General features: G+C 36.5%; 1 protein-coding gene across 4 annotated transcripts in view; it reads right to left on the bottom strand.

The window, feature by feature from the left end:
- Window positions 1-27,071, bottom strand: part of MARCHF1 (membrane associated ring-CH-type finger 1) — a 157,212-nt gene extending 130,141 nt beyond the window's left edge. The window contains exon 1 of one of the 4 annotated variants that reach the window (XM_061475525.1): window positions 26,987-27,071. The gene's annotated coding sequence lies outside the window, so the exon portion shown is untranslated. Of the gene's footprint in view, window positions 1-8,210; window positions 8,295-26,986 lie in introns of those variants that run through there. The other 3 variants (XM_061475542.1, XM_061475515.1, XM_061475552.1) reach the window with 3 other exon arrangements.
- Window positions 27,072-27,977: the final 906 nt, after the last annotated feature.

Below are 27,977 nucleotides of genomic sequence, written 5' to 3'. Positions count from 1 at the left end.
CCTAAGTAATTGAGAAAACTAAGTTAGCTATGGAAGCTTATAGCTGAATACAAGACAACTACCCACTAATTAAAAAAAGCTAGATTTGTGTGTGTGGTTTTGGTTTCTCGGAGTTTTACATGTTTTTAAAAAAAAATAAAAAAAAAACACAACAAGAAAAAATTACAATCGTTTTTTAATACAGCAATGCTTCCTCTGTAAAATCTCAGGCTAACGTTAGAAGGAAATCTAAATCAAATGAAATCTGAAACCTAATATTTTAAACTCAGAACCATTACAGAGTAGGCAAGAGAAAATACACCCACAAGTCCAAACCTTCAATTTATTTGAACTGATAATTCCAGAACTAAAAGGAATTATAAGACCTTTCTTCATGACACTTCTCTAGTCAAACTTCAGCAGCATCAGAAGACATGTGCCAGAAGTTTGCAAGTATTGGCTAGAAACAAAGAGGAAGGAGGCTACTCAGATATCAAATATTGAGCTTCAAATCCTTTATCAGTGAAAAGACCAATTTTAAAATCAATACTGTTATTTGATGCATAGTCAATACACAGCAACTCATACTGGTGAAATATGCTTTTACTGTCATCTTTGCATAAAAAGTGTGACAATCATTCTATGTAGCCAGTAGCCTTTACATAACCCTATCAGAAAAGCAGCCTCTGAAGAACTGGCATTATCTTACAGCATGCTAATAGAAGTACAGCAAGCAATCTCTTTTTTTTCTTACTGGCAGCAAAGTAAATATGAAAAAGAAACAAGGATCCAAAATTATTAGCACAAACCTAGCCTGTATTAGGTATTACTCCTCCTTTCTCACACTGTCACAAGAACCACATAGCAGACCAGATAATAACAGCTCCCAAACAGGAGTCAGAAGACTTACTGATAAAGAAGTTAACTTTCTAAAGCATCTTAAAGAAAACTAAGCACATCACAGACTGACTTACAGCTATACTTTGGGAACACTTCAACAATTAAACACAACAGCAATTTATCATAACAAAATTACATGAAAGGAATTTACCAGGAAGCAGTGTCTTATAACTGCAGACACAGGCGGATTTCCATGCAAACATGGCATAGAAGTCCAAATTGTGGTCACTTCAAGAAAAAAAGAGTAACCTTGGATGTCTTTTGAGAAATACAGTATTGACAATAGACAGGATTAGAGATTTTGTCATATATTGTATGTAAAATCATCTCCAACATGGCCTTTACAATGAGACAAACTATGAAGAAAAAGCACTATGCGCCAAAGTACATCAGTAATCTGATTCATATGCTGGATCTCTCTCTCCCCATTCTCCCACCCCCACATCTCTTGTTGAATAAAAAATTATAACTCCTAAAAAGACTGCAATTACACGACTCTTTCCAGGCAGCTATACTTAAAAACAAGCATCCTTATGCTTCCTGTAGAACAAATAAACAAAAAACATCCCCCCACAAAAAAAAACCCCACACCTGTATGTTAGGTAATACATCAGCATGTCTATTTATCTGTTCAATTACACCTAAGAAACTTCAAGAAGAGAATTTAAGATAAACAGCACCACAATCACAAATGTCTGCTATCTGGCTGAAGAATAATTTTGTCAATTTCCAGGAATTCTAAGGCTTTTATTCCTTGCATCACATGCCTCAAGCCATCCAGACAAGAAATATCTGTTATTTTCTCAGTGCATGTGACATTTTCACAAAGCAGGAGTTACTCTTATTTCACCTTGTGGTAAAGTGATCAAAGCCACTAACAAATGTTTCTGCACTAAATCGGCGGGGGGGTGGTGGAGGCAGGGGAGGTGGGGAGTGTGAAGGCAGTACATTGCCTAGCTGTAAGGTTGAAAGGCAATAAACCAACATAAACAGACATGTAACACCTTTACTGTTTTTATTAATTACAGACATGTATCAAGTATCAAATATCCCTGTATGTACTTCACAACTGCCACAAAAATCATTTAATAGAGATGTATAAGCCCTGCTTTCTTTTTAGCACACAAGAAAGTACTTGCCTTTAAAAGTATTTAATTTATTGTTATATCTACTTGAAGTTAAGCGAGTAAGAAGTGAGATAAGAGGTAAATGTAATTCATTTCTATCAAGAACATTCAGCTACTGCCCCTTTTCTTAAAAAGCATGTCAACATCTCCCAAACTATCTACAAGCTTTAAAGTAAATGTTAGCAGTAACTCTAGTCTGGTGTTTAAAAAAAAATTATAGCAGCTACTCTAATGTGGCATTTGAAATAACCATTAGGTTTCAGTCTCAATTCTGACTTGAAGAGAAGATCTGCTTACAAAAAAATGCAGGTTCTTCACAAAAAATGAGCGTACATAATTTTGAGCAACATACTCAATTTTTTTTAAAGTACAAACCACAAAGCAAAACCACCAAGTTCAAGTCTAACTGACCACAGTCTCTCTATGAATGTCAAGGTATTTTTCTGATAACATTTAAAGCCTCAAAAGTTGCAGATCTCTTACTGTCTTGCTGCCTTTGAGATGGTAGAACATGAAAACACTGCTGAAGAACAGAACCTGAATACAGATCCAGTATTTCCTTCACAGAACAGACCTGTGCAATGTGCAGAAGCAAATTGCATGCCAAAGTACAATAACTGGAGTGAGGATCTGACAGGGAAAGAGGCACATAGAATCAGAGAATAGTTAGGGTTGGAAAGGACTTTAAGATCATCTAGTTCCAAACCCCCTGCCATGGGCAGAGACACCTCACACTAAACGGTATCACCCAAGGCTTTGTCCAACCTGGTCTTGAACACTGCCAGGGATGAAGCATTCACAACCTCCCTGGGCAACCTATTCCAGTGCCTCACGACCCTAACGGGAAAGAATTTCCTCCTTATATACAATCTAAACTTCTCCTGTTTAAGTTTTAACCCGTTACCCCTTGTCCTATCACTACAGTCCCTAATGAAGAGTCCTTCCCAGCACCCCTCCCCAGCAGTAGCAGCACTTATTTTTTTGTATGTGTTCGAGAAAAAGAGAATTCCTCTGTACATTTTAATACATTCTATGAAATTATGTGAAGGAAACTAATATTAATCATCACCTCTGCCAGAGCAACAATATACACTGTGTCTATAGAAACAGAGCACTCATAAGTCAAAAAAACATTTACCTAAGTTACAAACAAAAAAGCAAAACTAAAAATAAAGCAACAATAGCATGGCAAATTCATTATTTGTTAATGGTAAGTAGAGAATATAAAATTTTACAACATTTTTAGGATATCAGGTTTGGGTTAATAGACCTTCACACTCATCACTATAACAAGCCGGTAGTACTACCATATGAGTGTGTCCAAAAACTGTATTACTGTTGCAAAGGCATTTTTTTTATCTTTTAATGAAAATTCTTGCAAGGTAACTAAATTGAGATTGACTCATACTTGTCAGTGCCTTTATTAAGATATCTTGTACTCTGAAATTATTACACTTAGATAAACAGACCTAATTTTTGCTTCCCACGGACAAGAGTTCATTATGCTAAAGTTTTTAAAAACAGCATATGAATTTTCAAGTAACACATTTTGAAAGCCAGTGCTTAAGCTCAAGAAGCATAGTGTCTACAAATTTATTTTGGCAGCAAGTATCTGCCATACCATGACAATTATTTTTTGGTTTATAATCTTAGTTGTACCACTCTGAGTAGACTACATTCAAGGTATTTTTTCCACAGTAGTCATGGCAGTTTATTCTATGACCCTTGCAAACTCAAGGTTAACATTAATCAGTATTCTCACTTAGCTGCCACCTTGTTCAGTTTTCTCTACTGTACAAAAATTTCTTTCTGTACTTAACTCATTTTAGAATAACTATGCATGTACACAGACAATCTAAACAGAGGCTACTTTATGAACTTCACTGTATATGTTCACAAATAAATAATGAAATTATCAGCCAGCGCAGGCATTTAATCAACCACATTCTTCAATAATCATATATTTCTTTAGCCTTTTTTATCATAGTAGAGAAAACCAACCAGAGGTCCAACATAACTGTTGAAATATTATATGCATATATAATGGGGTACAAATGTTAATACGGCACTGGTCTTAAGGCACTGAAACCTGTTTTCAAAGACTTTAGAGATCTGGAGTCCGGATGGCATAATTTGATTTTTAGGTTACTGACTTTTTACTTTGAACAACAGTTCCACTAAAAAGCTCTTCTGAAAACAGACACCCAACTGTTTTTATCCATCAGAGAAACACAATTACACATTTCACTGTAAACTTGGGATTTTTCTCAACTACTAAAGAAAGCTGAACTACTCAATAGTTCACACCATGCTACAAATGCATCGCATATTATGCACTTTAGTCTTTGTTTCTGCAACAACCCTTTCCAAGAACATCAGTAAAAGAATAAGAAACAAAGAGAGCTTGTTCACTTAAATGTTATGAGAAAAACATGTAGCATTAATGACAGTTAAGCCTTCCTAAAATCAGTGAAATAAGCTAGCAGAAGATTATACCTGCATATGGAATGTAGTGCAGAGCTGCTGCAATTGGTTATACCTAAGCATTTTCATTGTTTCATTGCGGAAAAAACCTACTACATCTTTAGATTACATACAAAGAAGCTCTATAGTTAAAGTTGATGCAAAATTCATTGTCAGCTACAACTTCCACTAAATCTTGAGGCAAATCACCCCAAAATTACAGGAATAGACTGCATTGTTTTTGCTCCTGCAAGTGATACTGCATAAGAAAATTGCCTTAAAAAGCTCCCTCTATCCATTATTATCATGCCTCTACTCCTAATATTGGTCAGATATCCATTTTGGGCTCATAATCCATACCACACTTAATATTCTTAAAAAACAGACCAGTATTTGGCAATCACCTGTAAGTGTGCACAGGTACATACTAAAACCTTCAGATAAAGCATGTCTGAGCATCAAAAACTACAGGAAAGCATTACAGAATGAGCTGCATCATGAATCATATGCAACTGGGATCTTAAGTCAGCTAGACTTGCGTAATTCACTGTGAACTTGGAAATCATTCATTGCAGCAAGCTCTGCAATTTGATAGAAGACGAACTCTTCATAAATTTTCATGATGCTGTAAGGACATCATATAAAATTCTCTAGAAATAACAGAATTTGGCATACAATCCTAATAACTGTTATCCTAGCAAATGGAAGACCTTTCAGACATTTCATTTTTTTCATGTCTCGCTGGACCTAAAACAGCTTGATGCTTTCACTGCTCTAGGAAGCCCATTTAACCATGCCAAGTGCAAGGTCCTACACCTGGGTTGGAGCAATCCCAGGCACAGCTACAGGTTGGGCAAAGAAGAGATTCAGAGCAGCCCTGCAGAGAAGGACTTGGGGGTGTTGGTTGATGAGAAAATGAACATGAGCCGGCAGTGTGCACTTGCAGCCTAGAAAGCCAACCATATCCTGGGCTGCATCAAAAGGAGTGTGACCAGCAGGTCGAAGGAGGTGAACCTGCCCCTCTACTCTGCTCTTGTGAGACCTCACCTGGAGTATTGTGTGCAGTTCTGGTGTCCTCAACATAAAAAGGACATGGAACTGTTGGAACAAGTCCAGAGGAGGGCCACGAGGATGATCAGGGGACTGGAGCACCTCCCATATGAAGACAGGCTGAGAAAGTTGGGGCTGTTCAGCCTGGAGAAGAGAAGGCTGCGTGGAGACCTCATAGCAGCCTTCCAGTATCTGAAGGGGGCCTATAGGGATGCTGGAGAGGGACTCTTCACTAGGGACTGTAGTGATAGGACATGGGGTAATGGGTTAAAACTTACACAGGGGAAGTTTAGATTGCATACAAGGAAGAAGTTCTTTACAGTAAGGGTGGTGAGGCACTGGAATAGGTTGCCCAGGGAGGCTGTGAATGCTCCATCCCTGGCAGTGTTCAAGACCAGGCTGGACGAGGCCTTGGGTGATATGATTTAGCGTGAGGTGTCCCTGCCCACGGCAGGGGGGTTGGAACTAGATGATCTTAAGGTCCTTTCCAACCCTAATTATTCTATGATTTAACTATTTCACTTAGCTTTCACCTCAGAAAGCCTGCTACTCAAAGAGAGAAAGCAAGCAATCACAGAAATAACACAGACAGAAAACACTGAGTACAAGCAAGGACGTTTCTCTTTATGAGGACCATACTGTGTAGGACTTGTAAGCATAGAAGACCATCATCAGCCTGAGTAACCTCTTTCTGAACAATAAGATGGCCTCTGTCTGGCCGGTTCACTACTCCCAAATTGCATCCACAAAACAACCTTGGACATCATCATAATTTACATAAACTATAGATACTATGTCAGAAACTTTAGTCTTTATCACTTGTTCTATAATGTATAAATCATAGCCATAAGCCTTAATGGATGAGCAGATATTCGACCAGGATGATTAGGCTCTGCCCAGCAAAGAGAACTTTGGCAAATACATTTCAATAAGCAGCATATACTTTAAGTTTGGTTAGGAGTTTTGTGGAGTTGGTTTGGTTTTTGGCTTTGTGGGCTTTTTGTGTGTGTTTGATTTTTTGTTGTTGGTGCTGCTGTTTGGGTTTTAATATTCATTTCAGAAGAGACCTTTCTGGAAATTAATTATCCCAGCCAATTTGCTCATTTCTGCTGTAACTTCTACAGCTTTCAAGAGAAGACTGTTTTCTGGGGTCTTGCTTAAATTATGCAACCCAGCCCTCACAGGGAAAAACACCTACAAAAGCACAAGACAATTGCAATTAAGAAGCTCCACGCTTCTCCCATCCCCCTAAATGAACTATCACACTCATCTTACCCCTATGTGAATGTTGCATGTCTCATATTCAAATAAAAAAAGAAAGCACTTTAAGCTAGGTAACATTATACACTTCTGCTTTCCACATCTTGAGTCTTAATAGAAAGAACAGTTTCCACCTGAACCTTCATCTTAAACCAATCAGTGGAAGAATAAAAACAAACCAGAGCAAAAAGTTCCCATTTCAGAACATAAATCCCTAGATTTTATGAACTCCGAAAACAGTGCTACCAATAAGCAACTGGAGACTACTTCAGAAAAGCATTGCTTATACATAGGTGATCAAACAAAAAAAAAAAACAAACCAAAAACAGAATAATCACAGTGAACATGTTGAAGCCAAATATTGAGCAAAAAAGGGTATCTTGAAGAAGAAAAAAAAAGCCTGCAAGCTTACTAATACTTTTCCCCAATCACACAGACATGGTATAAGTATCAATCATCTGTTGAACTTAGTATCCTGAAAACCATGCCAAAAAAAAACCAAGAAACTTAAAACACCACTTCTTTCTTCAGGGATGAGTCTGTCACACAGTCTCTTAGATAATACTTAAAAGACATTATGTTTGTTTTCCCAATAGTTCCTTATTTTCCATTCAGCAAGAGGGTAAGAAAAACACAAGAGACAAGAAACATGGCTGTAAAAAGCAGATGTCTATGTTATGTACATTTACTGCTATGTCTATAAACAGACTACTTATGTTTTCAGATGCAAAGGGATGCCTCTTTTTTTTTGGTCTTGCACAATGCACGTTTAATCTACACACAGCAAAAGAGATTCCTACAGGTAAGACGACCATTAAAATTGCACTGATTTCCTGTACTTTTTGTTCTACCTATTAATATAATATGAACCTACAGTGTCTTCCTAACTGAAAAACAGGACACAATTTCTACTGATGGAACACTTTTGTACGTTTATGAATCAAAGAAAGTCAGTCAAGTAATATAAAACTAAATGCTAATGCCTTTTAAATGTTAATAAAGAGTAAGTTTTAGAGCTCATGCATACAGGAATGCCACACACACATTAGAAAGGCTTTAGCATGGTATTTTTGTTGTTTTGAAACAGAGATAGGAATCTCATTAAAACTACTTTTTTATCCAACCGTTTCTAAATCAGCTGCTACTTGACAGCTTATAACAATGACTGTCAGTACTAGCAGACTACATGCAACTAAATAAAAATGTTAAACACTCCCAATGGAGTTTGCAATTTCCTTTTTTTTCAAATACACTAATTTTCTATGTAATGTTAAGATGCTATCACAGGAGCTTGCTCCAGTGTGCTGAAGCACGCTGCACCCATGTGTACTGCGTAACGTTACAGCACATCGCATCCTGCTGAGCAGCCAAACCCACTGGCTACCAAAAGCAGACTCATTGTACCGTAGCAAATCGAAACCTTCCTCTTACCTCGACTTCCTTGTTCTTCTCTTTGTTTCTGCCCACTGAACTTCTCCCATTGCTGGCAGTCTCCCGCACTGGAACTACAGAAATCTGTTGGAGGGGCATTTTTACAGTGCTTCAGATTGCCAGTACCTGTTTGGATGCCTTATATCTTCATTCCCCCTGAGTAGCCCACCTGTATAATTGTTCATATCCTTGCTTTGCCAAGCTCAGCTCTAAATAAAAAGGGGAAAATATTGTTTGAGAAACCATGCAGCACATGCCAGGGTCTTCCATTAAAAAAAAAAAAAAAAAGCAAAACAAATTGCAAACAAACAAGAAACAGCAAAGAAAGAAGTAAGGCACAATAATCCAGAGGGTTTCACATGCTTAGAGTGATGAGTTGCTGCAAGTCATAACTCCTCTGCTGCATCCCTGGAGCACCCCGTTGCCTCACTATCACTCAAGAGCATTGTGGGAGACAATTCAATTTCTGTGTTACCTAATAACTGTCAAGGAAACCAAGGAAACCCAGGTCTCGCAGGCCCTCATTAGCAATTGACTCCCTCTAATGGCACAGGCTCCCACATTTGCAGCAGCTGCCACTTCTGCTTTTGTTTCCCATCCGATTCCACAGGAGTCCACAAAGCACCCAGAGACACTGCCTTGTGCAGACTAGGTAAAGCAGCATAAGGCTGAAAAGCTTAGTGTCCTATTTTGGAGCCAAAATCCTCCTCCTTCAAAAGCACAGCTAGTTTGCTGTGTCCTTCATGCATCTACAATAATCTGCTTAGGTCAAAGGATCTGCCTTGAACTGAAGAGCAGTGGTGAGCGAATGAGGTGTAACAAGGAGGACAAGGCTGGGAGGGATTGCAAATGTGCCTTTCTGAGGTGTATAGTAAAAAGTTAACTCTTTGCTGTGCTCTTTCTTTCCCAAGACATCACCAGAAGCAAGCTCAGGCGGAGAAGCCAAAGACAAACAGCATGCCTTTACAGTAATTTAATTTTTGTGAGCTTGTCCCAGCCAACAGTTTCTGTTCTCTCAGTTACAAGAAGCAAAATGTGAAGGAAAACTGTTTCAGCATTCCTTCCTCCCCCTAAAATGCAAAACAACATAAGAATGTCCCAGATGCTATATTACAAAAATAGATATGAAGAAAGTAAACTCTTAACACTTCTTTAGAAAGTTTAGTATTTTTCACAAATATTGAGAAAACAAGAAAAAAAATAATAGTAAAGAAATAATTAGATCAGAAGTTAAATTCAACAATGTTTTAATATGTGGTCAATTAAAAAAAAAGTTACTCTAGCCTTGAAATAAATCATGTTTATTGCTAGCTGTATGCTGTTGCACTTGGAATTCTAACAGGAAATAATGGAATTATATACAGTTTTCTTATTTTCTTTTGCTGGATTTTCTTGCAAAGCCATGTGGGAAAGATTTAAAATATTGTTGACTCACTGTTCCACTACTATAGTTTCTGTTTCTCAGTCTGAGTTAACTGAGCTTAAAGGAGACTAGCCAGATATAAACCAGGATCTACTTCATGCTGCCATCCCAGTTTTACATCACTGGTCATTGTGGTTTACCCAGTAAAACTGGGATGGCAGTGTAAACTAAGGTTTACTACGTGCTCTAACATAAAAGTTTATTAAATGCATTAATAATCATAACTGTAATAGGAGTTTACAGATGCTGCAAGGCATGTGTATGTGTGCACATTTTTGTATTTATTGTATTTTTTGTATATATATCCAGTTACAAAATAATTTACAAAGAACAAAATTAAGTCTATTGCCATTTACATAGTTCCTTTACAAATTTTTAAATATATAATTGACATGTTTATTCCATCTTTAGTCTCTGATATTCCAAAATTAGTTTGAATGCAAGTTTAAACAGCTGCCAACATACACAGGGAGATTTTTCTGAATTTTAAATATACATCAGGCAAAAAAGACAAGCACCTGTTTACGAGGACAGCTGTAATTCAAAAATTTATTCTAAGAGTATTCAAAGACAAGAAATCTCAGATACCAGACTGGCAAGGTTTAGCTGTTAGTCTTAAACTATATTATAATGTAAAAGAAAATCCCTACAAGTTTAATAAAGTTTTAAAGCTATAGAAAAATTCTTTTCCTGCCTCTGAGGAACAACAGGATTAAGAATCTCGAAACCTGGCTCTGCTTTGTCATGATAATCACTTACCTCTTTGATAAAAGCACTGATAGAAAACTAGTGGTATTGAGGTACTAAAATGGACCTTTTCTGTAGTGTGTATTTCCCTGTCTAGTTAAACTTCAAGTCAACCTGCCTTTTGACACTGTGCCAATAATTCTGCATTTTAAATCATGTGAATTTGAGATTCAAGTCAGACATTTCTAGGTTAACCAATAATCTCTTTAATCCCATCTATGTCTGTTTCAGTTACCCAGAATAAAGACCTTAAAGAGCGTGATATGCTTAGTTGTTTTTTAAATGATGAAGTGGTGTGGGCCTTTTTCCTCCACAGTGAACCTATGCCATTAAAAAGTATATTACAAAAAAATTAGGCATCTCACTTCTTGGAAGTTCTGACCACCAACATCAAGGAGATGCTGAACTTGGACACAGTGGGAAACTGTTCCAAAAAACCTGCACAATAGGAAATTATTATTTGCTAACCCAACTGCTTTTGTTACTGGCAACATATAATTAAAAGACCAAGTTTGTTTGTTTTTAACACAGACATGCAGGTGCACAGTATATTGGAGATTATACTATGAACTGTGCTCTCAATCATTATTTGTCAATGAAGAAAAACGCACAATTTGTCATCAAAATAAAATCTTACAAACATGTCCATCTGTGTGAATATTGAAAGTCTACTTTTAGAGATTCTCCATGTTTGCTAAAGATTACTTGCTTTGTGAGCCTCAGCTGCTAGAACGTTTAACGTACAAAAATGTAAGATACTAATTTAAAAATGCAAATGAATATTCATTCAAAACATTTTATAATACATTTCTTCTCAAATTCCTACAGGTATCTGTTGCTGATTATGCTGTATTTGTCACTTTCTTTTACATCCCTATTTTATAAACCTACAATACCTCCATTTCCCTCCTATTCCCATCCCCTGTGATCCCTTCTTCCTTCCTTTACTTCAGAAACAGCTGGACAGAATTTTACCTTTGGCTAAATATTCATAATCCAATAACCATAATTTCTCTGAATTTTTTATATTCTATTCAGTAATCAGCTTTATTGAAAATAGCTTAAAAAAAGAATTAATCTGTATCGAACCAAATTTTTAACATTCTGCGCAGTCTGCATGTTGTTTGGCTTTGATACTTCTCTCACTGCTTCAGAGAGAGAACGGTTCATTGCCAGTATGATAAGGATCCCATTAAATTACAACAATGTGGAATTTGAAAGGATCTCTGGAAATTAACATTACAGAGGTGGCAAATTCACTTTAAACTCGGTGGTTTTTGAGCCATGAAGTCTCCTGGCTTCATAATTTTAAGATGACTACACATAAGTGACAGGTATGCTCACTCTCTTTAAATGCTTCTCTTTACTGCTATGAAATAGATTAAATGAATTCTCATGCCAGAATTCATTTTAATTCAAAATTGTAGTTCAGCTACAGGATTAAACCATTTTAAAACCATAGACTTCACATTCTTGAATAATTTTTTTGGTATCCAAATATTTCCTAAGTTTAAGAGTAAGCGATATTGTAAGTGGGTGCCACTCCTAAGTTACTGCTACTCACGTATTGTGCAATTTAGACTTAGAAGGAAGTCATTCGATTTTATTTGTTTACTTTGTACCACTTCATTTATTTTGCTAACAAAATGAAACTGCTGTGAATTTAAATGCTCTTATTTCATTCTGTAAAAAGAATTATTGATGTTTTTCAGTTAAAACGTAAGCCCACAAGGAACTGATACCTGACTGATACCTGGGGTCAGCAGCCTTCTTCGCACTAAAGGAAAGAACAGAATGTCAATGTAAATGAGCCACCAGAGGGAGCTTATCCTGCCTTCTGAGTATAATAGAACTATATTGACATTGGCAAAGAGTTAATTAAACATTTTTATAGGGATCGTTGACTGGGTTCAAAACAAAGCACATTCCCTGGCTGAAAGTCTGCATGTCTGAGAAGCTTAATGAAATCAGAAAAGGTTGTTTCTTTAACAAACATGGAATACATTTATGATTAAATAAAAATAATTCAGTTTAGAATGTGTGATACAGCATTTTCCTACACATAAACAAGCCTTTTCTTCTTCATCCCTCTTCATTTTCCCCAGATAGAGAGAATTCAAAAGTGTTATTAAACTACAAGAGAAAAAACATGAGATTAAGTTTATAATCTTACCTAAAAGCACTTAACACAATACTACCGCAGATTTAATTAATATATTTCTTTGTGTTATTCATTACCAGCTTTCTAAACACTGCAAGATTAATTTAATCATACTTTCATCTTATCTCTACCTGGATGCTTTGCTTTGGAAGGTAAGATTAAATGGGATACGCTATTACATTTATCCATTCTTTCAAGCTTCAACAAATAGCTGAGTTCTCTTCAATACCTCATAAAAGTAACAAGTTTTATAGAAATGTCCTGTGCAGTGTAAGGATACTGTGAAAAGCTCTATAATCACACCAATGCTTAAGCACTGGAAATAAATCCAACCTGAGAAGACCCAGTACTAGCTACAGTTCCTTTAAGTTCCACTAAGCACTTCTGGGTGCCAAGCTTCTCCGCACAAGTATTTTACCTTTGGTGAGCACAAGTTTGCTCATGTCAATCAACAACAATCAGGAAAATATTATAGTCACTCTCCAGTACACTTTCTGAAGACATCTTTCCCAAGAACATTTTCGGACACATAAAAGTTTTCTCTTGTCTCACTGAATACTGCACTTTTTTTAAAGAGTCAGAAGAGGTTATTAAAAGCCTAAATTAGCAAAGGATCAGATTTGTCAATCTCCTTCTTAAAAACAGGTAATAAAAACAATTTCAGGATTGAAGCAAGACATACTACCCCCATCATATGCCATAATGCTAACCAGTTTCTTCACATCACATATTGACAAAAAGCTCATTTTACATTGTTGAGTATTTTACCAGATTAGCAGCTAACACACACATTTTTACAGCATGACAGTTCTAAGAATCTCTAGAAAGCTGGGGTGTAAAATAACAGTTATAAAAGCCTTTAAAGCCTCTGTCAGCATACAATCGGTAGCTAGAAAAGGACAGATGACACAACTCTGACAACTGTTTTCTGCACGTATAATCACTAAAGAGTAAAATTCATCCCTGTTTAGAAGTTAGTGTAAGAATACAACACAAAACATATATCCTATACATATATTTTTATATATATATATATACACAGAACCCTGAATTTCATGGTTCTTCAAATTTACTGTTACAACGCCTTCCAACACTAGCAACAGTTCAGTTACCATTTATGCTCTGCTAAAGAAAACCCACCTTTATGAAGCTCAGCTTTATGAAAATAAGATTTCCAATAGTTTGCGTGATTCTTATCATCATAGCATCAGGGTTAAACAGCTACTTGGAAACTGGGCATTTATGATACTTGCCTCTCTACACACTAATCAGCTTAACTTATTGTAGGACTGCAAAGCATGTTAATCATTTGTTCACACTAGTTCAGATTGCAAGGCTATTTCTTATTCTCTGAGCAACATGGACACCCCATCTCTAAAAGCTCGATTACACTGTAACACATCCAAGGTGAAAATCACTCCAATCTATCAACTTCTGAATTTTAAAATCCACTCTTGAAGATGGGAGAAAAATCACAGCCTTGGCATGAGCATCACAGGCTTCTTCCTTAGCAAAGGTCTACTCTTAAAAATACACTGACACTGGGTCAATACACAGATTGAAAATGATGCAAAAGGAAACTGGCATATGTATTTGAATTCTAACTTTCCTCTCCCCCTTAAGAAGCTTTTTTTCAGTGGGAAACTATGAAAAGCTGCACATTCACAGCATAAGCTTACAGATATTTTCTAGTAATGTCTACTAATAAATATTGCAAACAGGGAATGTATCTTCATTGTCATTAAGATACTCAGTATGGCAAAAACACAAGGGTGGCATTGATCTCAAAAGCACACACTATATGTAGATATCAGACCGTATTACACAAACTCCAGCTAGTAAGTGTAGAAAACCTGTTTCTTCAATGCACAAAAAAATAGGCATATACATCGGTGATGTCTTCAAACAATTGTATACGTAAGTGATAACCATTGAATACATCAGTGAAAACTATTTGAAACTGTTGGGAAATCCAACGGATATTTGTAAAAAACAACATATGGTTATCTTTAAACAGAATTCAGTAAGTATCAGTTTTACCTTAAAAAAAAAAAAAAAGACACATTAGATATCAAACATGTTTCATAAAAACAATGAAACCAATTCAGGTCAAACAAAAACTAAAAAAAAATAATAATTTTGAAATAGAAACTAAACGTTTGCTAAAGTTAACAAAATCTCCATTTCAGCCAAACATTAGGCGGGGAAAGTATTTTTGAATTGTTAAATTCCTTCAAGAAAAGGATGCATACACAACATGTCCATATTTTGCAGAAGGGTAAGTATAAAAGCACCTTGAACAAAGACCACAACTTTAAATATTTACAAAAAATAATGAAGCACATCTTGTTCTGATTAACACTTTTTCTAGCATCATCCATTAATAAGCACTTTGCAAATTTTAGTATTTTAAGGATCATTTACCTTAAAATAACATTCTATCTCATAGACTGTAGAACTTTCTCCTAGTTTGCTCCTGCTCACCTCCTCCAATATTCCACAGCCCCCTAACGACATATTTTATCACCTAAACTTATTCCACTGGCTTTTTCCAGCATAAGCAGTAAACTTAAATGAAAACCCATAGCTCTCTCATCCCACTGAAATTCTCATTTCAGATAGCAAATGCAGTTAAAAAAAATGACTCCTCGCAAGATGATTTCTGCTTACTGATATAAGGAAACCAGAACGGACACAACAGAGAGTAAGACTCATAATAACAATACAATAACACACATTTACCAGCAAGACTAAAAAGCTGGTGTCTACAAGACTCAAAGCAATGAATGAAGCAGCTTTGTTCTCTCCCATTACCCAGCTAAGAATGAAATACTTTTCACAGCCGTAAGATGTTGCTGTCCTGCTAGCCTAAAAAAAAGCTATGAGAGATTGTGTCAAACAAGCCAGAGCTATTAGTGGCACTGGGTCAAGAAGTTTCATTACATTTGTGACGCACAGATAAAATTTTCCCTTTTGGCTGCATGCTGTTAAGTCCACCCCTGGATCCAATTAATAGCAGGTACAAATCTGTTTTTAGATCAGGAGCCCTGGCGCTGCAGTTTTTGGAACTATATTTGCTTTAGAAAAGTGTTGAAGTTCCCCACTTTCCCCCAGGCTTGAGTCCCCAGTGGTATATGTGTAAGCAAAAGCTGAAAGGGGCCCTCTGAATTAGAGTGGATGACGGTAAGTAGGATGCACATATGAGTGCCTGCCTTCGTATGCTATCTGTTCAGTTATGGTTGTGATTTCTTCATTTAACTAGTATTCACTTTTTTTTTTGCACTTCATTACAACTTTCATTGTAAGCTGGTGTTTCAGAAATATTCTTTCAATCAGGATACAAGGGATAAAAGGGCGAGCAAATAAGCTATGCTTAAAGAAAATTCTGTAACTGTAAAACCTTATTTTCAGCCATGTGGGTTTTATGTATTTAGACAGTAGGCACTCCTACAGGAAAAGAAAATACCTTTATATGCATGTCATATCTAGAAAATTAGAAATCTGGTCTTATTAAAATCTGAACTTTTAGGGAATATCACCACGAACAGCCAATGCTTTGTTAAAAATATCAAAAGGAGAACAAATTCACTGATTTCAAAGAAGCTTTATTACCCTTCCCACTTCCCATTTCTTGCAATAGCAACAGTGCTCAATCTATGCAAATACTATCTTTTCTTCCATTCAGAGGCCACAATTAATTGTGAAAACAATTGCATGTTTAAGCATTCAATGCTTAGCATGAGTATTAGGGTATTTTTATTGCAATAAACAAGACAAACTATTGCTATGACTCATTCTAGCATAAACAAAGTAAGCATATTGTAGGTACAGCTTAATAGTACCAAATCAAAGCTTTGTATAACCAACAAAAGGAAGGGATACTCAGGCAGATGAATCTGCAAAAATAATGAACAAAAATAAAAAGAAAAAAAAAAAACCCAAACAAACAAACCAAACCCCATACAAGACAGAAAAAAAACAAAAACAAAACGTAAAACTATTAATGTACTCGCTTTCTCCATTTTTTTGAGAAAACTGTCACAGTTTCACAGAGACAGTTGCTACAAAGTCATAAATATTCACCATGACACTCCCACCCCATTAGGTTCACTAAAAGAGTAAGGAATCTTCAAAACTTCCACTTGCAGAAACAAGAGATGAAAAGGACAGACTGTTTAATTGGAGGAGATTAATGATTAAGAACAACGACAAAGTAACAAAAGATACATAGAAAAACTAGATTAAGAACTTTGTGAGGACAGAAAGCAAGTGCCTATTAAAAGAAATTGTAAGGAAGAAAATTCATGAATTGTAAAATACTGGAATTATCATAAGGCACAAAATTAGAGCAAAGAATTCAGTTGAAGTTAGTTAAGGCCACAAAACCATTAAGAATTAGAAGACGCCTAGACATTTTGTTGCAAGAAGAGTTTCTAGGATAAATTAGCTAAATCTAAATTTAGATCTCAGATGAGACTTGTAAGAGCTAATAAAATATTTTTTAATTATTACTGGTTATGAACACATCTCCCCAGATGAGTTCACATCTTCCTGCTTCAAAGTCTTTAACATGACACTTCACCTCACAATAATATTATTATTATCACAGCTGTACTTAAACGTATATATTAAATATAATTATTACTCATGGTGACATCTTTGAAAATTGCTTTATGTGGATTATTTTAAAAATCATAAATTATGGAAATCTTCCAGGGAAAAAAAAAGGCTTCTTTTTACATCCATTTCTCTCATGATAATTCTGCTTAAGCAAAGGTCTTCTATATTTTGTAAATTTAGCTCCATTTTAAAAGTGTGATTTGCTTAGACAGAAAAATATCAAAAAACGTAAAAGAAAATACACACAACCTCTTCCAAAACAAAAGTTTCAGTCTAGAAAAATGTTCTTTCATTTTTATTTTTGTAATCTTAAGAACTGAACATCAGCTTTCAACTTTATTTTACACAAAACCAGTTCCAGTACAACACACCCATACTTCCATTACCAAGTGAGTATACCTGGCGGCAGAAGAGCTGCAATCCTTTTTCTTTGACTAATAAACACTGGGGAAAGTATATATGTACCATCTCACCTTAGCTACTTAAAGTGCATGAAGCCTACACTTCAAAGCAACTACTCTCCTCTATTACACCAGATGTCTGGACAAATTTCATACCCAGTGAAATTAACAGCGGTTCATCAGTGCTAACTTGGCCTCAGGAATTAACCTTATGGACATTTTACACAAGAGTTAATCAATGGAAATTTTCACTCTAGTAGTAATTCTTGAATGAATGCTAAAAAACATTCCAGGACCAGTACCTTCCGAATTTCTACAAAGAAGTATCTGTGTAATCTACCTAATCCTGGAGTCCAGATCATCTGGTCAGAAGACACTAGGCACCACCTGCAAGCAGTATACTACTTCTAAACCTGAACTATATGAAACTGTATACGCATCTGTCTCTCCGTGCAAACGTAAATGTAAATGCAGCCCTACATGATCTTCTCCAAGTTGCAATGAAAGCAGATCACTAGATTGAGATACAGCAGAGAGACAGGTAAGGATTCAAGTCATTGTAGCTCAAACTTTCAGCGGTGTTCATTCAAAAAACTGCTAGAGTTTGCCTTCAGGACCCTAAGCACTCCAGATAAGGGTTCAATGTATATAGGCCACTTGTGTATTACAGGGAATGTAGCAACAGTCCCAGATTCTCCCTTCAAAAAACCCACCACTCCTCTCTTCCACATGCTAGGTGCCTTGGCAGGGTACCCTTGCATACAGGCGGGAAACGCACAGATGTAATTCAGCCATGACCCCAACCAGATGACCAAGGAACATTGCAGGGTGTACCTTCTAGAAATTCTAGCTACAAACTACCATTTAGAACTATTTATTTTAGCTATTAAAACACAAATACCACCTACCAACAGTATTTTTCCAGTTTTACCGCTAATTAACAAGATAACAGAACCTGGAAAGGCCCAGTATGCTAGTAATGAGAGGTGGCAGTAATTCACAGAACCTTGTTTTCTCAAGATCTGTGCAGCTCTGTACAATACATACTATGTACACTGCTGGGCTAGTCAAGCAAAAAACTCCATGAACTGTTAATACTTCCTAGCTCCTAGTTAACAGAAAACTGTAGATAGCAGAACAGACTACTTTTGTTTGCTTGCTTACCTTTAGATTATTGACTTCTTACTGTGATTATTCACAGAAAGAGAAATGCACATAGGAAACGTATCAGTATTTCCACTCTCCTCCTGCCAGTTTGACGGTCATTACTGATGTTGTTCTTCAGTTTATTTTCTGCTTAAATAAACCTTCTGCTTATACTCATGGTCACTTTGAAACTATTCACAAAGAGCTGTATAAAAATGATACCTTAAAGCCTGAGCACAGAAGTCATACAAAATCTAAAAATACACGCAACTTATCAGAGATTACTGCATAGCTGAAAGGCAGTGTTTTTACAATGCATGCATGATATAAAAATAAACAAAAAAAAAAAACCAAACAAAAACCAGCCACATAAGACCTGACATTAATGCAGAACTAGTTCTGGAGCAAAATCACCTCTTCACATTATTACTCCTTTTTAGCCAGTAAATTTTCATGATTCATACAGTGTAAGTTTATCTGAAATAGACTACAACAATAAACTGCAATCAAAATCATTACAGAAGTATGAATTTGCCTTTCACATTCGAGTTTAGAGCCATGAACTTAAGACGTTTTTCCAGGAAACTACTGAGGTGACAGCAGGAATGGAGAATCCTTAGATCATTCTTGTATGAATCAGCCACAAACAAAAACAGTGCTGTCTTTGGTTCATTACATAATAAATACTTGTATTTATCCCCTGTAGCTATGGGGAAGGCACAGAGAGCCAAGATAGTTAGAGTCACCCAGACTGTATCAGTAGACTATGGCAAGAATGACCTTGAAGAATGCCATCTCCCAAGATGGTCACCCTTAAACCTGCCTTTAGAGGAGGGAGACACAAAACACACCAACTTATAGGCAACATGAAGAAAGAAACTGTAAGGTGCTTCGCCACCCACATGAGGTTTCTCAGGGGTGTTGTGCTTTCAGTGGGTCAAAACAAGCTCTTCACAAAGTTCCACAGAGGGCTTTCTGCTGCACCTCTTACACCTCTATAATAGTACAATGCCTCTACACTGTGCAGATTATAAATACAGGAGCCAAACCTTTCATCTGTTAGGAAGCTTAAACAAGAGGGGTTTGCACGAAGCCTAGTATGAGATGTATACAGTATAACAATACTGTATCTCATCCAAAATTGCTGTACCCGTTAAGTGGTGTGAACTAGGCTAAAGAGGACTCTCTCAGCACTTTTTCCAAGACCATTATGACTCTTGCTTTAAAGTGTGTTAATCTTGTTTGCAAGACAAACATTTATGGGCAAACAGACTCAGCAAAGATTATTTTCACTGGCTCTAAATTCCAGGTATCCTTTCCTACTAACAGACTAATTGTGGAGTAATATCCTACAAGTATAATAAGCAAGTGGAGTATAAATGAGAGGCTGCATAACAGCACTCATTCCTTCCCTTCCAAGCTACTTCTGTAGCATAGTCAAGACAGTCACCTCAAGAGGGAGAGGCACAAGCTCAGCCTGAGAGGGGCTGTGAATCCCAATCTTGTTGCATAATTTGGAACCATATACTATAACCATACCATGCTAAACGAGGGAATCAAAGCATTCGTAATTCCTACCCACACATTCTGTAAACCAATACATAATTAACCAGAAATTTCTTACTGATAAAGAAGAATTATAGAATTAATGTGTATTTTCAGAACACTGAAAATAAACTAAGTTAAATATGAAAAACATTAGACCAATCAAAAAAAAAACCCAAAACACTCTAGTCAGAAGTACTCCTTATACCATTCCCTCCCTTCTCTCCCAACGGAGCTCAGTTTTGTTTCTATTCACAAAATCAAGTACCTTATCTTCAGTTCCTGAGAATTCTTTGCAATCACTTTATTTTCTTCTATTTGTGTGTCTTTTATTTCTTTTTTTCTGACCAGTACTTTTTCAAATTTGGCATTGCTTATTCCACAATAAGCTATCAACCTCAATTTCCAAGGCAGCTTGCACAATTCTTCAGTTTTCCTTATGTTCAGCAGCTAATGAATGACTGCATACTGACCCTAAAGGATAAAATATTTCAGTTTAGTTGTATCGATACTCTTTCCCATGTCATCACACTTAACTTACAGGACATTTTTTCCTGACCACTGCTTTCAGTACTACTGCTGGAAATTAGGTATTAAGTATTGTTACACTGAGCCTGTCCCCTTGTTTCATCCTCAGCAAATCAGTTACGACTAATTTTAACAAGGCATGAAATTATACCTCAGCAAAGTAAATTAACAAGCAGCACTAGGGATAGCTGTTGTTATTTCTTAGGGTCATTGGTTCAGATATATCAATTTATATTCCTCAGTATATTCTTTAATAAAAAAATTAGTAATAAAGCAAAAGAGAAAAGACATTCACAATAATTCTGTTATATGGCAAAGATAGCTTAGTCATAGCTTATGATTAGGAAGATGTTTACAATATTAAAAAATGATACAACTAAAACTTGTATTCTCCTAAATATGTTCACAAAAGCTGACACAAAAACATATGCCCATTAAAATACTAAAGTTAATTCTAAGTTTAGTTCAAAAAGATAAAAGAAAGGCATGGGGAGTGCAATGGAAGATTCATCTCCAGTGATAACTGAAACCTTATTTAAAGCTGTGTAAGACACTGCTTGGAAATTAATGTGCTCTTAGGGTCTTGGAATCTTCTACAAAAAATAAAAAAATTAAAAAAAAACTGTGCTATTCTTCACCAATTCCTATATACAGCACTCTACCTTCTTACTACTGATTTCGTTAGCGTCTTTTGGTTTTCAACTGTCTTAGTTTCACCTTTTGCCATACTTGCACTGGACTCTCACCAGTGACCCAACCCTGTAATCTCAGTCGAATCTTTTTTTCAGAGGGCATGAGAAGAATAAGAGAAAACGCTATGTGCTCCAGAAATCCAGCAAGGCAAGTATTCAGAGAAATTGACCAACTCTTGTCACTGCACCAGCAAACATGTCCTTCATAAAGAGGACTAATTTACCATTTTGTCTGTGTAAACAGAACACTTGTGCTCTTAACTTTGTCAAAATGAATGGCTATATTCAGAAATTTTTGTGTATCTATAAATAGAAGTAGAATTTGCACTACTACTTATTTTTCATAGAACATGTTAAGATACCTGAAATTTTAACTTTAAGCACCAGACAGAAATGTTATTTTGATAGCGATTAGCTGAACACAGAACAATCCACCCATGGGGAAAAAAAGAGGTATGACAAGGTTTCTGTTTTCTTATTTGTTTACCAGCTAACATTAATTAAAATAATACATGCAAATTCATTTTGAAAGAAAAACATAAGAATTACAAAACTGATACTAACATGAAGTAACTGCTACCATGATCTACAAATCTCAGTAAGTTATACAGTTACTCAGTAAGTTATACAGTTACTTTTCTGTGTATTGTGACAGCCAATTTTATAATACTGATTTATTTGGAATATTCCCATATAAAGTAAATGTGTAACAGAAATACTTTAATCAATATTTTTCCCTAATTTGGAGAGACATCAAATTGATGGATGGACCACTCAGTGGATAAAAAACTGGATGGATGGCCGCACACAAAGAGTTGAGGTCAGTGGCTCAATGTCCGGCTGGAGACCAGTAACGAGTGGTGTCCTTCAGGGATCGGTGTTGGGACCGGTCTTGTTCAACATCTTTGTCACTGACATGGACAGTGGGATTGAGTGCACCCTCAGCAAGTTTGCTGATGACACCAAGCTGTGTGGTTCGGTTGATACGCTGGAGGGAAGGAATGCCATCCAGAGGGACCTTGACACACTTGTGAGGTGGGCTGATGCCAACCTCATGAAGTTTAACCATGCCAAGTGCAAGGTCCTACACCTGGGTTGGAGCAATCCCAGGCACAGCTACAGGTTGGGCAAAGAAGAGATTCAGAGCAGCCCTGCGGGGAAGGACTTGGGGGCGTTGGTTGATGAGAAAATGAACATGAGGCGGCAGTGTGCACTTGCAGCCCAGAAAGCCAACCATATCCTGGGCTGCATCAAAAGGAGCGTGACCAGCAGGCCGAAGGAGGCGATCCTGCCTCTGTACTCTGCATTCATGAGATCTCACTTGGAGTATTGTGTGCAGTTCTGGTGTCCTCAACATAAAAAGGACATGGAACTGTTGGAACAAGTCCAGAGGAGGGCCACGAGGATGATCAGGGGACTGGAGCACCTCCCGTATGAAGACAGGCTGAGAAAGTTGGGGCTGTTCAGCCTGGAGAAGAGAAGGCTGCGTGGAGACCTCATAGCAGCCTTCCAGTATCTGAAGGGGGCCTATAGGGATGCTGGGGTGGGACTCTTCATTAGAGACTGTAGTGATAGGACAAGGGATAACGGGTTAAAACTTAAACAGGGGAAGTTTAGATTGGATATAAGGAGGAAGTTCTTTACTGTAAAGGTGGTGAGGCACTGGAATGGGTTGCCCAGGGAGGTTGTGAATGCTCCATCCCTGGCAGTGTTCAAGACCAGGCTGGACGAGGCCTTGGGTGATATGACTTAGCATGAGGTGTCCCTGCCCACGGCAGGGGGGTTGGAACTAGATGATCTTAAGGTCCTTTCCAACCCTAACTATTGCATGAGTCTATGAATATCACAATTAATGACATGGAGTTCTTTATATCAAAGACTTGAGACAAATTAGCTGGAACTATCTCGTCATTAAAAAATGTTAGATTTCTGTCTCTTGTAGCAATCTGTGCTCAGTATATGTAGCAACAATACCCTTTTTCCTCCTCATGTTGTCTTGCCTGTTTACACCAGTATGATAATTGAGTATGTGAAGTATAAAGTCAGTTGCAGACTTCAGTAGGAAGCTGCATCTATACTGCTTTCAGACATTTCTTGGTGATACTGTCTCCCACTTCCTTAACAAGAAGAGAATAGATTAAGCACTAAATATAGAGGTGTATAGGAGGACTTGAAATAAGCCATTCCAGCCATCTGTGAAAATACAGTGATGTCACAGCTTCATTAGCTTATTTACAACCAATTCAGAAGAGAATTCAAAGAAAACAGAACCAGAATTGCTTGTCTATAGTTCTCCAAGCATTATTTAATTGAATAAGGCATATTATTCTTTCTAGCTTGCACATAGTACCAGTCAGAAGTTATTCCAAACAAGAACTATCTTATTTTATTACTTTTATACTACTTTTATCAGGCCCTTATTAAATCAACAATCTCTAGAACCTTGTCTCCTTCTCAGTATTTCTCTCTTAAGCATGCTGCCAAAGTAGGTAGACTTACTGAAAACCTGTATGTCTAATGCTTAAAAGAAATCTGTATTAACTGATGTCAATCTTCTGAAACCACTATTATATATGTCTAATCAGTGCTTACAAGCTTGTTCATGTTCAGATTACCCCATAAGAATTTTCTGCAGAAACTGTCAATAATATCCTCAGCATCTGCAAATGTCTATGGTCAAAACTGCACAAATAAAAAATTTATAAAGAAATAAAGGTACTGATAGCATTTCAATACAGATATACCAGAAGCAGAAGTGCATTCTTCCCAGTATAATTCCACTGCATATGATCCAGATGCATGAAAGAATACACAGTCAGTGTGTTGGCAAAGAGACATAGTAGAAGTTCTGATCACTCTTGCCAGGGCATTAGACAGCACAAACACCACAAGTGCAGATTAAAATGCATAAATGCCCACTAGTGGTAAGGACCAATGACAAATTATTATAACTCTTGAGCAACAGGCTTAGCAAAAACAGTCTGTAGCAGTACTTCTTAAAAACCAACAGTTTCTTGGCCTATGTGAATCTCTTTAAGGAGTACAGGCAGGGGGGTTTCGCTCTAGCCCACCAAAACTCTCAGATTCCTGGGGTTCAAAGCAACCTGCTACACCATATAAGAGTGGTACCACATAAACAATTTTTACATCAAGTACACAAGTATCTTCAATGGTTCTGAAAGCTGAAGCTATACCAAGAGAAGAATGCCTTATATAATAGGAAAAATTCTGGCAATGAAGTTAAGGACTGTGGTACCTTTGGTGTACGTGAATATTTGCTCAATACATGTACCAGAAAGAGGTTCACTGGCACTTGGGAGGAGTAAATATAATGTCAGTTCTTATGCCAAGGGAATAAAATATGCCTCTGTACTTGTATATTGCCAGGTTTTTTACCAGACTTCAGAATTGCCTGTAACTATACAGTAATAGACAATGTTGCAAACATTTAGATCAGAAAAAAACCCAAACATTTTTCTACTGTTTTGTCTTCAAATTCAGTCCAGCTACTAAATCACATGAAAATAAGCATATTTACAGGACTCAAAGTACTGCATTTGTTATCCGGGAAGCTACAAATGTACTTCAATGCTCAGCATGCAATATGACACTCAGCTTTTGCATCCTGTCAAAGACTTTTCACCATGTTCTCACCTAAGTTTTTTCTCAGTCACTTCTGTACTTTTGTCCCAAATGTTGTCTTATCCTCATTGAGTATAAATAGCTCTGAAACACACACTCATGCATTCAAACTTATATGTATATATATACACACACACATATATAAAATACTTGCATTTCTCAGAGAGAAATGAAGAGACAAACAGAGCAACTGAATGAGAAGACAAAGTTGAAATGAATTAGCCAGTTCTAACTCAATCACACTTCAGTTTGTTTGGTTTTGGGTTACTGTTAGGATAATGGAAATTCACTTGCCTGACTAGTGCTAAATAATTAAGCCTACCAGATAATACTGAAAATCTGACAAATCCAGTCATTAAGGCAGCACTATCAGAGCAGCAGTTCCTCATCTCTCTTCCTTGACTAATCATAAAAGTCTCCTTGAAATATCCTGGAATATCCTCTCCCAAATTCTTTGATAAAACCAAAGGAAATGCTTCATCATCTCAGTCATTTTAATACATTTAAAATAACACAGGGCAATTGATGAAGTTTCATCAGTACTGTGTGATTATTAACAGAATGAAGCCAATATTGTTCAGCTTTTACTTTACAACATGAAGTGCGAACTAAGATTCTAATTTCTAACAGATGTTCTTGTATTTGCCCTTAATTTGTGACGTTTCAAGTTATAACAGTATAGTAAAGAACTATGAAGTCAAAGAAGCACTTTTAGAAGAAAATCAGAAATAAATATCAGGACATTTTCTGACACTTCATGAAGAGCTTGAATAGTGGAAGACTAGTGTTTGTAAATTTTTTATTTGGTTGCAGGTAATATCAAACTAAATTACCTAAGCTGCCCAGGTATAGAAGTTGCTGCTACTTAAAAAGAGGCTACTAAATGAGGAAAAAAAAAAAATCTGAAATTGTTATTTTTAAAGTATTAAACAGCTACTATCAGCTTTCAAACAGTCTTAATTAGTACCTTCCCTTTTGTAGTTTACAGGAACTTGCAAAATAGATGCTGTTAAGCTACATTAATTACCTACACAAGGGAGAAAATTAATCTACTGGTTAAATTCTAGCTTGTAAACTACCAATCTTTGTCAAGATATACTTTCTAAGCATATATTTATATATTTTCACATTATAACTCTTTATTGGGATTACCAAATTCTGAATTCTGTTGTCAGCCCCGCCACCATCTACATGAAATATGCCAAAAGCCATAGTCTAATGCTTTTGGTTCTTTGTGTAAAAGAGATCTTCTAATATTTTTATTGCAGTATTACTAGGAGGACAAGTTCATGCCTCTCACTTGCTGAAGTATTTTGATGTAGATAATTACAGTCAATATGAAAAAAAATAGTTTAAATTCCTAACTGGGCTTTGCTGTGCAATGGCACAAGAAGTGGCACAACTGTAAAGGGCACTACTATATAACTTAACAACTCTGGAAAAAAGACGACGACCCCCAAAGAGGTCTGAGTCATAGCAGGCATCTGCATAGGCAATCTTTTCTAAAGAACTTTTAGTGTAAAAGTTTCACACTGTCATACAGGTTTGGATGTTTTCTGCCTTTCTTTCATTTTTAAAAGAATTTCTGAAAAATTACCTACTGCAGTTTTACACACGTCACAGTGGATGCATAACCTATAGTGACTCAACATGAAAATCTTGCTCATTAGATTTAAAACCTTAATAGAAGAGGAAAAATGTTTGTTTGCTCTTTACTAAAATACAGCAAGTTAATAATAGGAGGCATTAAACATAAGGCACTTGGTAGTGTTTTCTTCACAATCAAGCTGCAAGTCAAAATGCCAAAATAAACCCCCTTTTTTCCAGCAGTATGAATATAATTTAACATTTAATAACTAAAAAGAACTTACAGGTAAAGCAATCTTTTAGAAAATTTCTGCTATGACAGAGCTTCACATGGCCCTTCACATTACTTCCTGGGTTCATTTCCTAGAACAAACAGAAACAAGTCGCATGTAAAACCAGTTATATCATGTTGAAATATTGTATACTTAATAAAAGAAAAAAGTGCTGGTATCTTCCAGATGGTACAACCTAAAATAGCAACTCTGGAACTAAAAGGTAGTCTTAAATAACCTTTATCAAATCCTATACCAGATACTGATTCCCATTCATTTTTCTACAGACTCTCAGTCTGATTTAAGGTGAATTCAAGATTAATCCCTGATCTACCTGAGCATAGGAAAACCATAAATGATTTTCCTTCTATCAGCCACACTAATGGAAAAAGCGTTTTCACAGCCAGTAACCCATATGGTATTGTCTTGAATACCATTCAAGAATAAAACTTCATAAAACAAAAAAATCCCAAAACACTTAATCTGTTCACTAACAATGTTTTTACAAATATTTGCTCACAAAACAAAGAGTAAAATACCAAAAACATGTAAAAATAGTTGTCTTGTGACGGCAACAATTAAAAGCTCTGTCCAGAAAGACCCAAGCCAGCTAAACCTGTGGACAGATGATTGTTTAGCAGACATGGTATCAACCTAAAGGGGAAAAACCTCTTTTTTTCCAACAGGCTGGCCAAACCAGCGATGACAGTTTCAAAGTAGGAATTATCAGGAGCAGGAAAGGATGACAAGCAATGAAATGAGGAAGTAAAGGATCAGGTTAGCAAGCAAAGAGTACGGGGCAATGTGAACAGGAGGAAATTCATAAACAAAAAGTACAGGGCTAAAGGGGTCCCACCCTAACTGTGTCCACATGCACAGGGAAATGCCCACCATGAAGAATAATGGTGAAAGCTATCCTATCTTTTCTGAGAAATCAGCATGCTCTTGTACTTCTTCAAAGAGCCTCTATCCTAATGCACACAGATTAGGGAACAGGAAGAAT

The sequence above is a fragment of the Pezoporus flaviventris genome, unplaced genomic scaffold (assembly GCF_033815535.1).
Source record: "Pezoporus flaviventris isolate CSIRO_AGI_PZ_B2104156 unplaced genomic scaffold, CSIRO_AGI_Pfla_v1 ptg000002l, whole genome shotgun sequence".
NCBI lineage: Eukaryota > Metazoa > Chordata > Aves > Psittaciformes > Psittacidae > Pezoporus > Pezoporus flaviventris.
Note: the sequence above shows the minus strand (reverse complement) of the source record. Positions and strands in the feature narration are given on the sequence as shown.